The sequence below is a fragment of the Pogona vitticeps genome, chromosome 1 (assembly GCF_051106095.1).
Source record: "Pogona vitticeps strain Pit_001003342236 chromosome 1, PviZW2.1, whole genome shotgun sequence".
Lineage (NCBI taxonomy): Eukaryota > Metazoa > Chordata > Lepidosauria > Squamata > Agamidae > Pogona > Pogona vitticeps.
In genome coordinates, this window is record NC_135783.1 from 139,219,024 (window position 1) to 139,237,018 (window position 17,995).

Here is a 17,995-nt window from a genome sequence, read left to right on the forward strand (position 1 = left end):
TGGAGAATTAGTGCAGGGAAGTCACCCCAAAGGGAGACCACAGCTGTGATACAAGGATATCTGGAAGCGGGATCTGAAGGCCTTAGGAATGGACCTCAACAGATGGGAAACCTTGACATTTGAGCATTCAGCTGGAGACAGGCAGTTTATCATGGCCTCTTCCAATTTGAAGAGACCCTTGTCCAGCAGGCCAAGGCAAAGAGGCAGTCCTGAAACCAGCAAAACCAGGGAGCTGGACAGGGGACAGTGTTGTCACTCTTGAATTGGCCTTCTCAGCCACACTAGATGTTGTTCCAAGTCCTCTATACAGAGCACAATACCATAGTTTCTTGAGACTGAAGGATGCCTAATCTTTATGAAGGTGCAAGACCAATTTAATTTAGGAAGTTATATATCTGAGCAAGCAAGCAAGCAAGCAAGCAAGCAAGCAAGCAAGCAAGCAAGCAAGCAAGCAAGCAAGCAAGCAAGCAAGAAAGAAAGAAAGAAAGAAAGAAAGAAAGAAAGAAAGAAAGAAAGAAAGAAAGAAAGAAAAGAAAGAAAAAGTTTAGAATCTGGTGAGCTGAATGAGCACTGAGTCTAAAATCCAACCAACTGAGTAATATGAATCCCTATATAGGCACCTCGGGTACAGTGGTGGGTAGAGTGACGAACCAGGACTCAAGAGATCTGGGTTTGAATCCCTGCTCAGTCATGGAAACTCATATCTCTCCTTGTGTAAAACCAGTCTTCAATATCTCATTTACCTTGAAAGCCCTTTAAGCTGGGTGTGATTTAACAGCATGTAACAGAGAGATGTATGTGTAGCAATGTTCCAACATAATATGCTTTCCCCCTCATCCAATTTGGGAAAGCCAATGGGGGAATCCATGAATTTTTTGGACTTTGACTCCCATTAGCCTCTGCCAGCATGACCAAAGGATGACTCCCGTCATCCAGTGACAAACGGGTGGGGATGGGGGATACCGTCCCAAGCATTTTGGATGAGGTACCTTCAATGTTCGAACCAGGGGCTGTCTATGTCCAGAAGTTCCCCGTTCCTACAGAAAAGGAAACAAATCCATATGGACATCTCTCTGTTTGTCCAAGGCTGCCTCCTGCTTTGGAAATGAAAGTGTGACTCCACTAATTATTGGTTTGTTAGGACATTTCAAATCCTATGTTTCTTGCCACCCAGTATCTCAGTGTGGCTCATGGCTCCTGTAAATCTGATCTGACTTGTCTGAACCATTAAACTCTTTCTTACTTTGCTGAAAGGTGAACCGAAATACTGAAATGCAGTTATTTGTGATTATTATTCTCCTGAGACTGCTTTCAGCACCATACACTAGTGAGTCATCCACACTGAAATGTGACACTGAATCAAACTGAACAAGTTCTCTAAAAAGAATGAATGAATGAATGAATGAATGAAAAAGAAAAAAAAAGATGAAATGAAATGAAGAACAGCACCAGATAACACAAGGCTTCTAGGCCAAATACAGAGTGGAAGGAACTGCGATGCCAGCCGTAACCATCAGGCAATTTATCTGAAACATATTTCCTGCCTTTTAAAGGTATTAATATTTAGCCTACCCAAGTGACTTCAGTGACTGTATATTTAACAATTCAATTAGTCATTCCTAGGCGAAGCATGCTAATTGATTACTTTGCAGCGTCCAGTGGCGATAAAGTTAATGGATGTTTTTGTCAAGTAAATTGGCTTCCGCTCTTAATATCACTTTCTTGATATCTCTGCTTCCCAGTAAGTGGCAGGGTTTACTTCTATATATAGACCAATGACTGGCTTTTAAAAGAAAAAAATAAATAAATAAGCAGTGCAGTTTTCCTGACATTACAGATTTTAGTGCATGGTAATCTCTGTAAATGTACACCTGTGGAGTGAACCGGACACTTAGTCGGTCAGAGGCAATCTGACGGGAGACCAGGCCTTAAAATGACCCAGATAAACCTCGGTGTTTTTCATGTAGAGAAACTGACTGTCTCCAGATGTGATGGATTGAAAAAGTAGATCCCAGTTTATGACACCCATGTTGCACTTCTAAGAAGAATGAATATGCCACCCTCTCTGCCTGTTTTTGTCAAAATGGAAGATAAGTGGCTGGTGATTGTTAGAAGAGACTGTGTAGAGTATTTCTGAGCTGTCTTCCCAAACAGAGAGAAAAGAGTTGGTCCTTCATCTCTTTGGATCTGGAAGTCCCATCGGCCCCACCCGCATGGCCTGTGACAAAAGGTTTGTGGGAACTGTAGTCTCAAACACTTTAAGGGCCAAAGAAGCTCAACCCTTGGATGAAGAAACAAAGCATTCATCTTAAATTTGCTTTCAGCTTCTAGTGTTAAACATCTGTAGAAAAAACCAAGATGTTCGTTCTGAACATCATTTCACCAGCTGGATAACTTTCCTGTCATAGCACAAGGAGATGGTCTTTAGTAACAGTTGCAAAACTTCTGCTCAGGTGTGGGATTTGGGCCAGTTCTGTGGCAAATGGGAAGGATTTTTTTTTTTGCGAGATGCCTTTATATAGCTTGTGCTTGTGAAACTAAAAGAACTCCTGGGTTTGATTATATACGTTTCTTTTGTCTAGAGAACAATAGACTTACCTTTGTATTAGATCTCGTCCTATTATATCTAAAACAAAGTTAGACTGCTCTAAAAAAGCAGGGGCTGAGGGACTAGCCAGGTCTCACCAGATTGGCTATTTAATTCATTATTTACATTTGGCTCTGTAAATGGTGATCCTCCCTCTCCCATTTTATTCTCACAGTAATCCTCTACAGTAGAAGTATGGCAGTGACCTCTTATCAAAGAAAAGTTCAGATAAGATTCCATATTAAGCATGGGATAGCAACTGCCAGAACACTGTGCTATTTGAATATTTCCAAATAAAGAATGTTTTAAACAATAACACTTCTGGCCAGGTTCCTCTGTTGCACTGTTTCATAAAATGCTTGGGATGTTATTCTAAATGAGTATATATATATCCGCACTTGGATCTACATCTATGTATAGGTAGATAAATATGGATCTAGAACAACATTTAGATCTTTATCTGTCTATATATAAGGAATGTACTTTGGGTTCGTGAATTGATTCAGACTCTAAAGCAAAGTAGGGGTATTTGTCCCATTTGATAAAAGATTGGGGGAAGAGCAAAGCATGCTGCTTATATACTACCCCACAGTGCTTAAGGCATTCTCCCAGCAGTTTACAATTAATTGTCAGTTTTCTCTCAGTCTTTCTTTGAAGTCTCCTTTGATAGGAGGTCAATTGAAGGTCTTGATTGTCTTTTTATTATGGGCACCCACGTGCTCACACCTATCCAGCCAGCTTTCCCACTCACTCAACAGTGAGTCCCCATCCCTGGAATCCATCTACTAGACATTTCAAGTCTGACTTAAGTCACACCTGCAACTCAACTCACACTCAAAAGACTTGGACTCATCTAATGACTTGGACCCATTTTTCCATGTTGCAAGTTGAGGGGAGGGAGCTGCAGAACAATCAACTAGATGCCTCCTGAGCCATGGCTACAACTTGGGCACCCCACCGCCACCCCTGGGCTCCAAAGACAGGCCTCGAGGAAGCCCAGAGCATCCTCATTGCTCTGGGAATGCCAACCTGCTCAGGTCACTAGGCTGCTCCCTGGGAAGTTTTCTGGAGTCTTCACTAGTTCCTGCGAGGCAGCCTTGCAGCTTTCCAGAATGCCTCATGTGAGGTCTTCTGCCGGACACCATGGCCTGGGCTGCTTCCATTTTGCTGGCCACTCTGAGGGAGGAGGAGAAAGAGGAAGACACCACTGACACAGAGAGTGGTGAGTAAGGGGCTTGGGGGGGGGACCCAGAATCCCCTGTGCTGGCCCAGGGGATTCTGGCAATTGTAGTCCAGAAGAGTACTCAAGGCTCAGACTTGAGGACTTGGGACTTGTACCCAAAGACTCAGACTTGGGACTCCCAAAGACTCAGAAAAGCTGAAGGCAGCAGGAAGAATGGAAGACCTAACACAAGATGAATTGACACTATAGCTTGTAGTCTGCAAGAACTGAGCAGAGCCATTAATTATAAGGACTTCTGGAATTCATTAGTTTATAAGTTGCCATAAGTCAGAAGCAAGGTGGCAACACGTAACACACACAAAGTGGGCAACTGGCAATGGTGCGGCTAAAAAATATTGTAAATAAATAAATAAATAAAAGAGAAGCAAATGTCAGTTTAGCCTTTAAATTTTTTGAACATTAACTGCTCTTAACGTAGATTTATCTTGCTAACAATCTAAAGCCTTGTTTTAGTCAAATGCTTAAAACACATAAACATTTCTATTGGTTATAAGGCAATACCTCATTTCTCATACATTCCTTTGAAGCCCCACCTGAAAGAGTGGCAGCCTCAGCTAGACAGAGGCATGGCATATACTTCAAAGAGAATAAATGTGTACAGAATCAGGCTTCTGGAAACAGTTATCTAATCACCACCATCACCAGAATTGTTGTCCCTTATTCAGACTAGTGCAGCAACTTCTGACAAGATTGCAGATATACTCTGAAATATTATAGTTGAAAACAGTGAATTTGGTTAATTTTAAGAGTAAGGTTGTATTTCCAAAGATTTAACTGCCCTACATACTTTGGCACCTTAGGTCTATAAACAGAGTTCATACACACAAATAATGAGGAATGAGTTTTACTTCCTAGAGTAAAACACATTTCAGAGACTGACATCCCTAATGCTGTGAGACAGTAATTTTTTTTACTCTGGTTTGCTTGGACAGTTATCAAAACCTCAGGCGGAAAACCCCCAGAACATCAATCATGTTTACCTTTGTATCTCTCTCTCTCTCTCTCTCTCTCTCTCTCTCTCTCTCTCTCTCTCTCTCTCTCACACACACACACACACACACACACACACACACACACACACACACACACACACACACACACACACACACACACACACACACACACACACACACACACCAGCTAAAAACATCTGGCTGTTTGAGGCAAAGCACAAAATGATGCTCCTTGTTCTGTATACAGCCCAGCTAACAGGCGACTGAGCCAGACATTTGTGAAGAAATTGGCTTTATCCATGAGCTTTAGCTGAAGCATCACTAGGATGAGTTAAGAGACTATCCTGAAAAGATCCCATTTGCCTATCTCTTGTTCTGGCTCACCGAAGTCATGAGGCCTACTAACTGGAAAAGGTATTGTATCTGGCGTTCCAATGAAAACCTACACATGCACAAGAGTTCTGGGTGCCGTGGCTTGTAATGAGCTGTATGGCCACATTAATGGGATTATCACTACAAAACCAGTCTAAGGCCCTTAGGGTATCACCATAATCAGGTATCTTAGTCTGAAAGAGGACAGGGCTCTAACTATAGTATGAGTGGGGAATGTGTACACAAGTCCTGCCTCTTTTGCTCCCCATCTGGATGTCAATCAGTCTTTCACACAATCAGTGCAAAGGTCTGTAGAGGAACGTGTACTGCTTTTGTAATTGGTGGACCTGCTTTATCAGGAGGAAGATGAAGGGAGAGGAACGTCCATGTGTCCATGTCTCCCCAACCAAGGTCACAATCGTATTTTCTTTCAGACTATAATATCTGAATAAGGTTCTATATTTTCAGTACTAAGTACATAAATCAGTACTGAGTCTAGCTTTGTCTACTCCAATTACATGCTACTGAATTTGCTCTTTGTGACTGTAGGGAAGCAGAGGGTTTGGGATCTTGACCCCCCCTTCCTTCCTTCCTTCCTTCCTTCCTTCCTTCCTTCCTTCCTTCCTTCCTTCCTTCCTTCCTTCCTTCCTTCCTTCCTTCCTTCCTTCCTTCCTTCCTTCCTTCCTTCCTTCCTTCCTTCCTTCCTTCCTTCCTTCCTTCCTTCCTTCCTTCCTTCCTTCCTTCCTTCCTTTTTATAGCACAGAACATCCCATAAGGCCCATGAGTCTTCTGTGGACAAGAATGAGTGTGGAAAATTCAGGCGCAGTTGAAGTCCTGATGAACATTTAGGACTCAGGCCTGGGACGGCACATCGAAGACAGAAGAATCCTTTGCTCTTTGGATTCCCAATCCTTTCCAACCTGCTTCCCTCTGTGCTTGAACATAATATTGTCTCTTTAGAAATGTTGGCTGCAAAACATGATTAATCTATTCGCAGAACCATGACAAAGGAGTATGATGCATTTAATTTCCTGTGTATTTTGCTCAGTTCTGGAGTTGTTGGTTGTTGTTTTTTTTTTAAATTCTCCCCACTGCCACCCCAACACATACATTCAGATTTAAACCAAATTGTGTGCCAGCTGAATTTAGATGGGATAAATCATTTTACTCCCTTCTCTGTAATTTATGTCCCCTCAACCCCATCGCAGAGCACTCTAACAGAGTGATGGTTATATATCTTCTCTTTATTTACAAGGCATGGAAACAGGAGGAGGAATTGCAGGTTTAAAAGGAAATGAAAAGAGCAGAGAAATACTGCAGCTCCTGCTCAAACATGCAAGGAATTCCGGCTCACAGAGAGGAATGACCTGAGTGCTGTGCATGAACAAGTTTCCTAATTCCACAAGTCAACCCAGCTCACTCTCTCTCTTTTGGCAAATAGAAATATGATTGCAGAAAATGGGTTAGGGTCAAATTTTACTAAAACAGTTATCTGAGTCCTAGTCCTTTGGCTGCTTCTCTTTGCGTCCTAGCCCATTAACCGGTCCTCTCAGAAATAAGTGAACAGTGACAGGAGAACACAGCACCAGCAGCTGGCCTCCCCTCTCTGCATCTTACATCTTGCCTACTGAGCAGATTTGTGGATTGGCCTCGAAAGAGAAGGCAAGCAAATGGGGGACTTGTGACATCAGGAAGAAGAATGTGGTAGAAACAAGTTGAAGGAAGTCCCCCCCTCCAATTGTGGCATCAGATCTGCTGTGAAGAATTTGAAATGAGAGAGGTTCACATCTATACGTATCAGGGCTCAACCACAACTGGCAAAAGAAACCCAGTTATACTGATTCGACTAGTTTTTTTTTTAAAGACTGTTTCATAAATTTCTGAGCACTCAACGCATGGTCAAGATTAACCCATTTTCCCAGCCAGCGGTTTATTTCTGGTTTATTTCCCCCTCACTGAGAGGGTGGTTTTAAATTTACTGATGATGTATTGATTCATTCCTTACTAGTGCATAGCATGTGTGCATGTTCCTATCAATTCTTTTCCTATCCTCAGTTTCCGAGCCAGGTGGCTGATGTGATTGCCACATGGCTGCCCTGTGATTAATTTTTTTAAAAAGTTTTGCATGAGTGGTATATAGATACATCAATAAATTGAGATCTCTGGCTTTTCAGGGACAATCTCAGGGCAGGTGTGATTTGGCCCTCACTTAAGGCACTAGTTCCCAAGCTTTGTCCCACAAGAGAGATCACAAGAGAGTCCTTGAAAAGAGAATCTATAGATCCATGTCAGTGCTTGGGGGAAGTGATGTAAGGCCTTTTCAAGTCACTTGTGGATCCCTGGACTTCATCAGAGGCATAAACATTGTCCAGTTATTGTCTGCCTGGTTTCTTTATTGTTGTGAACAAGATGCTATGAGTGCGTCAGGGATGGCTTTCCCAGTCAGGCAGAGGGCAGAGCTTGGGAAAGTCACTTTTTAGGGGTGCTGGGCAAGGGATCGTGAGAGATGCAGTCCCCTGATCATTCTTCCATGCGCTGGAAGTGAATCCATTGCTCAGCTGGCTGGTGCACAATGCCAGGTAAGAGTCATACATGGGCCATGGAGCCTGCCCTGTACCATAAAGTAAAGGTAAAGGTTCCCCTTGACAATTTTTGTCCAGTCGTGTCCGACTCTAGGGGGCGGAGCTCATCCCGCTCTTCAAGCCATAGAGCCAGCGTTTTTCCGAAGACAATCTTTCCGTGGTCACATGGCCAGTGTGATTTAGACACGGAACGCTGTTTACCTTCCCACCGAGGTGGTCCCTATTTATCTACTCGCATTTGCATGCTTTCGAACCGCTAGGTTGGCGGGAGCTGGGACAGGCGACGGGTGCTCATTCCGTTCCGTGGATTCGCACTTACAACTGCTGGTCTTCTGACCCTGCAGCACAGGCTTCTGCGGTTTAGCCCACAGCGCCACCACGTCCCTGCCCTGTACCATAGCTTGCTGCTTTTAGCTGAGGCGGAGGCTGCTGTCCCACCACCGGTGCTGAAATCAAATCCAACTACTAACCAACTCTTTTCAACAGGGAACAGGTGATGGAGACTACCTTCTTTTCGACCTCGGGCAGCAATCAGTCTCAGACCAACGATGGGAAAGATGATGCTTTGAAGCCACATTTCAGACTTCCTGTGTAGGTCTTTCCTATCAGCTTTCCTCTCTCCTCCCTCAGTAAACATAAGACTTCCAAGCAGAAAGTGTTCACAGGGTGTTCCAGGTAAGTGGACTGTATACAGATGAAGCTGTTCAGAGCCTTAACGAGGGAGGAAGTAAAGTCTGACAGCACTGCACAATCTGAGGGCAGTAAACACTCGTCTTGATGTACACAGTTCACCAACCCTCTCTGCCTTATCAGCAAAAGATGGATTGTCACATTTTACAATGGCCACTACCCCAAGGGGTGGGGAAGGGAACGGGAGAAAAAGCCCTCACAAAACCCTTTTGCTCATGAAAGCAATGCCGACAACACCCCCACCTGGTCAGACAGAGGAATAGGATAAAAAGGAGTGTTGATGCCAGCCTTATTCCTCCGATTCCGCATTACATGAATGAAAAAGGCTCTTGTGTTATCTTTGCATCTCGGACATTTATTTAGCATGAGTTTTTCTGCATTATAATCCTCTTCTGTAACTATGTGGAGTATCGTATTTGAACCCCAGGTGTATAGGGTTGTGAGAATGGAAACAGAAATGGGTTGAAAAGTAAGAAGAGAGCCATTCACCTGCTTCTCTACACAATAAAAATACAGTATATATTATCTGGGGAAATCTTTACAAGACTAGAATCTGTGAAACGAAAAGGCATGTTTGTACTGCTACAATGAAAATATTTCAGATTTGCAAGTAAAGAGAAGCAAGAGAGGGAGGAAGGGAGGACGAAGAGGAGGAGGCAGGCAGTGGCAACACCTGTCCTTCCTTTTGTCAAATTGTCCCCCTTCCTAGTGTGGCCCCTTCTCAGTTAGCTCTGTAAGTGAGCCTTCTCCCCGAGAGTCCCTGGAGCCAAAGTATGGAGGGAAGGAGCAATGGTTTGATGAGAGACAGCCCTGGTTGAGACAGCAATGATTTTGGCTGCTAGTGATACACCCATCATCACCCATAGCTCTCTTCTAGCAGAGGTGACTACCTCATTGCAACTAATGGCCAGCTGGCCGTGCACCTGCCCTGCAGAACCCTGGGCAGAAAAACCAGTAGGGTGCATCCATTGGTCCTATGAAGCACAATCATGTCCGTGTGCTTCATAAGGCCAATGAGCTATATGCAGCTTGTGCACATGTGGATGCACTCACACGGTATCAACGAAAAGCAGAGGTTGGAAAATTACATTTAAAAGGTAATTGCCTATAGTTACACTATGCAAGCCCCTACAACACAAAGAGGTAGAATCCTCCAAAAGTAACTTTTCCAAGTTCTGTAATACAGAAATGAAAGATACAGGGCTTGCAAAAGATATTTCCCTTTCTGTGGCAGAGCAGCAAATGATGCCTGCCCCCTCCCTGACTCTGGAGTCAAGGTGGATAACGGTAACGGGCCAAGGTATTTGGGCAGCTGGGACGCAAAATCTGACGTGCGCCCCCCTCCTTCCTTCTCCTTGGCATTAAACATACAGTACAATGATTATAAACATGAATAACTCAAAACCCAAAGTCAAGGGCCCAAAAGGTCTTTGTCACTCTACCAAATGTTAGGATTGGCCCTAAAGCTAGGCAATAATGTTGGATGGTGATGGCAAAGAAAACATGGTGGCAACTCATTTCCACTGTGTTTTGCCTTCAGACTTACGCAAGTGTCACAAGAAGATGGAACCCCCCACCCTCACCCCCCACTTTTAGCTGAGAAGGAGCCTCACTGAGGGTTACATTTCTTCCTTTTCTGACACACCATCTGCTTGTTGTTTATTTGATCTCCATCTGTTACCTGAGATTTGGCTTCTGCTTGTTTTTAATGGCATATTAATAAACACAGGCACATTGTGCATCCACAAACAACGAAACATGCATTTAGTACTGAGATATTTATATACTATTACTCATTGACACCATTTGTTAGACGACTCCTCTGTCCTTTAGTCTCTTTTGATCTCAGTAATTCATAAGTGGTAGTGATTGTCTCCTTGATTCATTACCCCTTTTCAAACGTGGCTGTGTGAAAAGATATACAATATGTGCATTGTGCATCTAGAAGAGCCCATTCATTGGACTGTGCTTCTTATGTGAACAAACTGCACCTAAAACACTGTGAAAATCTGGCAGTAAGTCACAACTGGAGTAGACCAATACTGAACCCTGTGGAAGAGCAACAGTGAGAGGAAAGGACTGGAAGGTTCTAGTACCCATAGACACTTTTAAAAAAACCCACACAATTTAACAAGTAGGGAGAAAATCAAGAGCTGCCATTTCCAGAGACACCTTGCTAGAAGAAATGTATCAAAGGCTGCTGACAAGTCAAGCAGCACCAGTGCTGAAGAATAATGTTGAGCTTTGGTCACTAAGATGTCATTCAAAACTCAAAACAGCACTGTGTCGGTTGAATGTCCAGCCGAAACACCCAAGCTGAAATGGATCAATGGCCTTTTGATGAGCCAAATAAGGGGCCATTTGAGAAAGGGCTATTCTCTCCAAAACTTTAGACACAAAAGGAAGAAGAGAAACAGACCGATAATTAACACAAAATGCAAGCAATGTGGAAAGAAGAGGGAAGGGAAATGTGTTTGGGACAGCAACTCCCAGATTAGTCCAGCCAGCATGGCCACTGGTTGGAGCATCCTGGGGGTTGCAGTTTAAAAAAAAACATTTCTCATTATTGTTTTATCATTAAAACCGATAGTGTGACGTAGGAATGCCTTTACAGAAGAGGAAAGAACTACCTAGTTATGGCGTGGTGGTTTCCTTCATTTTCTGATGTCCTTGAATAGAACTTGAAAGCCTTGTTGTTCCCTCATTCATTTGCTAGAGCAAGTGGCGGAGGTGGGTAGGAAATCAAGCATTCCAGCACTCTGGCAACTGAGGGTATTGCTCCACCTCGAGCTCCCTCATGTTCCCTTGGCCCCTAGGCCACTGGATCATACGTTGATTCCCCATTAGAGCCCAGAAGAAGCCTTCCTGCCACCATTACACCATGTAAGGTGCCTTTATTGGATCTTGGGGGCAGCCCTCCTGAAAATACAAGAGGATGGGGAGAGGGCAAATAAGAGCAGGGGGTGTTGGATTAATATGTGCAAGGAAACCCTGACTTGCGGTAAAGAGCCTAGATGTAATGAAGCGTGCAGGCGCGGCTGTGGCTCAGCCAGAGGAACAGCAGGTGAAGTGGGACAGGAGGGCTGCCGGCTGATAATCTGAAAGGGCCTGAGGAGGAGGAAGGGAAGGAGAGGGGGAATCAGTGCAGAACCGCAAGAACATGAATACTGCTAAGCCAGTGGGATTTACGGTTTTGAGCTATGCCACAAGAAGCAGCTAGGAAGAATCCTTCATGAGTACTTTTCTTCACATTGCTCCATAAAAGGAAGTGCTGGAGAAATTAGAGCTCAATTGACATCCTTTTTTAGATGAATATTCCCAGAAACTTCCAGTGGGGCTCCTGCCCCCCCCCATTCCCTGTCCCACCATAGCTATACTCCATGGCTGTGCTGACAGGAAGATTAAGGGATGAAGAAATGGACCTGGGCCTGTGGAGGGCTGGGATCTAGAAAATGACAAAAAACCTTCCGAGGCGGGAGCAGCCCTGGAAGAGGAGTTGTTTTTGTTGCGGTTCCTCATCAGTTCTCCACTTGAAAACCTTTCCTACCCTCTTTTCAAGGCAGATGGTAAAATAAAACAAGAAACAAAAGGGGATTGGGAACCGTTAGAGCCACCCCTGACCCGAAGCATTAGGCAAAGTGGGATGTTTTCGGGTTCCTGAGAGGGCAACAAAATGATACTCAGAGGGTTGAGCATTGCATTTTTACAGCACAGAAGAGGGAAGTTAATCGCAGCTTATTTGGTGGCAAATCATTTTATAGTGAAATTCTGCCTCTTGTTGAGTCAATAGTAAGGCCCATTGGTTTCAACAGGGCTTGCCTTTTGAGGATCAGATGCTATAATGAAACTTGTTCAGAAAGAAACTGGCAATTTATTCAATGGGAAGCAGTTGTTGCCTCCACCCACCATGTATGAATTTATTGTAACTGGGATTTGGTTCTGATAACATGACCTAATTACAGGTGGAAAATTCTGGCTTAATCAATCTTTTCCCATCGGCCAATTTGTTTTTGTTTTTAAAGCCATTTGAAATTGCATACTAAGGGGCAAGTGTTAATTTTGTCTTGGAAACAATAGGCTGGGTTTTGAACCCAAGTCTCCTGAGTCCTGCTCTGAATGATTATCTGCTGCATCACGTTGACTCTTCATGTGAGGTATTAGTTGCCTTCACATAACTCATTTTTCTACCAGTAAGCTTTGCTTCTCCCTTTTGTCCTCACAAAATCTCTATGAAATAGGTCAGGCTGAAGGAGAATGACTGAGCCAAGGTTATCCAGAGAGTTTTATGGCTCAATGGAGATAAGAACATACACCTCCCAGGCCAAAGCCACCAGACCACACAGGGCCTCAAGTTTTCAATGACCAGTATCCTGTTCAATATCCATGTTTGAGGAGCTCCAAGTGCAGAAACACTAACGTGACTGACACTTTATCAGATGCTGTGGTGATTCTAGCAGATAGAACTCTGCCCATGTAAATGCTAAACAGGATACTGGCTGCTGAAAATTTGAGGGCCCGGGTGGTCTACTGGCCTCTTCTATATGGGAGGGGGCTCCTTCCTCCACACTTCTTGTTCTTCCCTTCAGTACTTCATGGCCACCTCCCAGCATCTTCCATTTGAGGCAACTGCCTTCCTTTCCCAAATAGCAGGGGTGGCCCCAAGAAGAAATGTTCAGCCCCATCCGTTGCTCTTTAGGTGGACCAGGCTTCCAGACCACATAAGTATTTATGTCTTGATAGAGAGAAAAGGAGGTGAAAGGTTAAAATCTAGTGGTGCAGCCCTTGGCATCCTTTTTTAGATGCAACTTTATGCCTGCGTTTGAAGACCTTAAAGGTGGAAGGGGAATGGAGCTGCCACAAGGAATCAAGATGTCTTTCAAACACGATCAACCTCTTAGCATCTTGAACAACACAGGGACTTCCAAAGCAAAGAAGCGCAATGGTGACCCTTGCTCGTTCCTTCTTTGATAGTCTTTGATGCCGAACAAAAGTAGAAATGATCAATGGCAAAACAGATGGCTCCCCTTGATCATGTGCTCTTCAGGCCTGACAAACGCATAGCTGTTATCACCGCTCTCTCCCAATGTGTCTCCCATCTTCAGGGCAAGTCAGTGTAGTGTTCACACAGCTGACCTCTCCTGCATTCCTGACATTGCTGCAGTCAAGCCTTCCTGGCAGAGATCCATAAACAGTCAATTTAGCCGACATAAAGAGGGTTCCGGATGACACCTCCGGTTAAAATTCAGGCAAGGTTTTCCTAATCTCAGCCATAAAACATCTTCTTAGGTGGTGATTCTTGAAAAGCTGTGGACAGTGATTTCCATTGCCCTCCTGACCTGATGCTATCGAGCAGGTCTGAGGCAAAGGGCGAAAGGAAAGGCCTAGTCTTTTCAACTGGGCCCTTATTAACAGCATTTTCTGATGAAATTCAGTATCCATAGCCTAGTTTGGTTTGGTTTGGTATTTATAATTAAGATTTTAGGTAGTTAATTTTTCTGGGTCCTGCTGATCCCTGACAGATTGGTTCCACAAACCTACTTTTAAAAGAGAACACGTCTAATCACATTAATGTTGTCTCGAATCTGAGGCAACCACCATATTTCAATTCATAGTAGGAATGGATTTGATACTGTGTAACTGAAGTATTCTCAGTGGTCAGGGATTAAATGTATTGAGCTTATACTTGTCTTTAAAAAGAAGTATTCAAAATATACTGTAGTCAAGAGACATTTAAAAAAATCCACAGATACATAGACTGGCTCTAACCATCATTAGAAAAATAGGCTATCCTCGGTAGGAGAAGAGAAAGGTTTTATGGGCTGGGGACGTTCACAGACACACATACACCCCAAGACTCTCTCTCTCTCTCTCTCTCTCTCTCTCTCTCTCTCTCTCTGTGTGTGTGTGTGTGTGTGTGTGTGTGTGTGTGTGTGTGTGTGTGTGTGTGTGTGTGTGTGTGTGTGTGTGTGTGTGTGTGTGTGTGTGTCCAGGAACCCTACACAGGGCCCATTAAAAACATGGCTGCCTGCAGTAGGCAGGCATATTGCAAAATGGCTAGTAGCAACCAACTCCTTTTGACAAATGAGGCCAGAGCTCCTGCAAGCGCCTCCACCAAGTGTTGACAATATAGATAATGTAATAATGAATTTAGTACTCAGTGTAGTGTAGTGAATAGTGATGGATTTGGATTCAGGAGACCTGGGTTCAAATTTCTGGTTGGCCATGAAATATCAAAGAGGAAGGACACAGGTAAAGCCACTACTTAAATACCTCACTTACTTCGAAAGCTCTATTAGGATTGCTATGAGTCGATTCTGGCTTGACGGCACATATTCATTCATTCATCCATTCATTCATCCATTCATTCATTCATTCATTCATTCATTCATTCATTCATTCATTCATTCATACATACATACATACATACATACATACATACATACATACATACACACACACACACACACACACACACACACACACACACACACACACACACACATACATACATACATACATACATACATACATACATACATACATACATACATACATACATACATACATACATACATACATACATACATATGTATCCTAACCATTTAGTGCCCAAGCACTACTCTCAGTGGCTATCAGCAATTAAAAACACAATTACCTATCCCAACCCACAAATAAATAAATAATGAGATTCAAACCAAATCAGCAATAACCAAATTATAAAATAAACCTACAGGCAATGGCTAATCAAGATCAATGTCCAGTTCATGGATCCACAAGCATGTCAAAGAGGTAAGACGTTTCTGAGGGTCTCTTCAAACAATTTACTTTTTATTTGTTTCCTAAAGTCTAGAAGGAAGGGAGCCTTCCAGAGTGTTGTGGCCACCACTGAGAAGGTCTGGTTCCTGGTGGTAATTTTCAAGACTTCTCTAGGTGTGCCCAGCCTCCATTGCAAAACCTGGCTGGCCCAGATGGCCTGAATGGAGAATCTTAGAGATGCTCTATCAGGTAACGAGGTCCCAAATTGTTAAGGGCTTTATAGGTTAATACCAGATCATTTCTCTGTACAGTATTCCCAATATAAACCCGGCCACATTTTGCACTGCTGAAGTTTCTGTGTCATCTTCAAAGGCCGCCCCACATAGAGAGGATTGCAATAGTCAGTCCTAGAGATTGCCAACGCATAGACCAATGTTGTTTGGGATTTCTTCTCCAGATAGGACCACAACTGTGCAACTTGCTAAACATGGAAAAAGGCAGACCTGACCCCGACAGACATTTACTTCTCCGTGGAGAGAGCCAGGCCCAGGAGCACACCCAAGTCACAGACACACACAATAACAAATTAAGACCAGTATCTTATTTTTGTCAGTAATCACAGTGACAGATCATCTCATAGCCCAAAAAAACCTACAACAACCATCAAATAAATAATCCTCCTAAATTAGTGGGGCTACTCTATTTGGGACTAGCAATAGGCTTAAGCAACTAACCATTTGCTGCCCTTTTATTTTTATATATATAAATACATTCCCAATCCACTACCTGTCTAATGTTAGGGCAGGCCCTGAGCTTGATACCTGAACAGGATTTCTGTTTGTCCTACTACTTTCACATCCTGTGCCTGTTTGCCTGAAATTTGGTTGGACTTCACCTTGCTGAAAGGGACTCCTTTGTAAATGCAATCTAAGTCTGCAAAAAATATATATTGCAGACTTAGAAATCATATATATATATATATATATATACAGGTCCTCTTTGATTTCCCAGCAACAGTCATCTGAGAAGAAAATTTCCTGAAACCAGGTCCTGATTCAGTCATGAGTTGAATTGTGTGATCACCTAAGAAATCAGAGCTTAATTGTCCTGCTTCCTAAACTACAGAACAGGATACGAACATGTATTTAATATGGAAACATGGAAATGACTGATTGCATTTCTCTGTGAGTCACTGATCTGGGCATTTCTCCTGACTTGAAGGAGATCCACCCAGAACTGGGACTGTCTCCAATATCTGGCTATCCAGCTCAACATCCCATGCAATCAATTGCCTTACTGCTCTTAACAGCCAGCTTCAGTCAACAGGGCTTTTGTTGTTCATCAACAGTGTTGCTGGGTGAATTGAAAAAATAAAATAAAAAAATAAACATTGTCTTTGGGACAGACTACTCCAGAGGTCCCTCATAGCAGTGCTGACGGCTGCAAATACAAAGTTACGGTTATGGGATGACATCTTAGCTTTCTTTTTCCAGAGCTAGAAAATTGTCTGAATCCAAACTATTGGAACAGCTTGGAAGGCTGAGGAGGAGGAAGAGGAGGAGGAGAAGAAATGAAATCTTAGAACTGCAGATTTGGAAGGGATTCTAGACATCATGAAATCCAGCCCCAGTCAAGGCGACCCAGTGGGGAATCTGACTCCCAACTTCTAGCTCCACAGCCAGATACCTAAACCACTGAGCTATCCAGGAGAGTAGAAATAGCACATCGAATACAAACCTTTAGGGTCTTCCCAAAACCTGTAGTGGTTTCCTAAGGTGGATCACACAATCCCAAATCACGCAAATAATAATAATAATCTTAGAACTGCAGGACTAGAAGAGACCCTAAGGAACATTGAGTCCAGCCCCTCTCAAGGAGACCCAGTGGGGGAATCCAACTCCCAACCTCTGGCTCTGCAGCTGGAGACCTCAACCACTGAGCTATCTATGGAGGGATAAACCACATCATGTCTTTAACGGGGTCATAATTTACCAGTGGCTGCTATTATAAAGGTGAGCGTTACTTTCCAGGCTATATGTGCCTGTGTTTACCTTAGCTGGTGGAACAGGCGCTCATATCCTTGGTTTTCTAGCTGCTATTCTCTAGGTTTCCTCCAGGAGCCTCCCAAATTCAGCCAGGCAACCATGTTTCTGTCAAAAAAAATGCCTTTTGAACATCATATGCAAACCGAGTGTAGCTTTTCTGGATGCACAGTAGATACACATTCATTAAGTGAGAGCTCTCCTTTGTGAGCAAGTGCCGTGATGTGGGGAGACCTGATGTGCTGGATTTATGTCTTCAGGACAGCCATAAAAAGCACAGGGCCTCTTGAGGAAACAGGTAGCAACCTGACTGCCCTTTTAGCCTGCGCAGAACACTTCTAAAAGATAATTGGGGCAAAAGAAATAAGTCCCGCCATATTTCGTGCACAAAGCAGCCACAGGAATTTGCCCAGGAGGTCAGAGTAGAGGTTCGCTTGAGACCACCAAAGGAGTCCATAGCTAAACTGGAATTTACACTCAGGTCAAAAGCCAGCTATCTATCTTTTTGCCCAGGCTGGCTTTTTGTACATCATATCCATTTCAGGCTACTTTATTCAAGGAGAATAGTTATGGAAATGCTATAAAAGGAGCGCAACAGTGAATGAGAAAGATCCTGACACATTATTCGAGTGAATCATGCTGTTATTGTCCATGGAGGCCTCACTGACATCTAAAACTCAGGGCAGATCATTACTGAGCATAGCGTTGCTATCTGAGACAGGGTTACACTAAACTACACGTCCAATCCCAATCTGTAATCAATGCATTGA

At 43.4% G+C, this 17,995-nt stretch overlaps 1 long non-coding RNA gene across 1 annotated transcript in view; it reads left to right on the forward strand.

Moving 5' to 3' along the window:
* The first annotated feature begins 474 nt into the window (after positions 1–474).
* LOC144587516 (uncharacterized) overlaps positions 475–17,995 on the forward strand; it is a 75,821-nt gene continuing 58,300 nt past the window's right edge. Inside the window, exon 1 of the long non-coding RNA XR_013542666.1 lies at positions 475–542. This is a non-coding gene — a long non-coding RNA (uncharacterized LOC144587516). The remainder of the gene's footprint in view (positions 543–17,995) is intronic.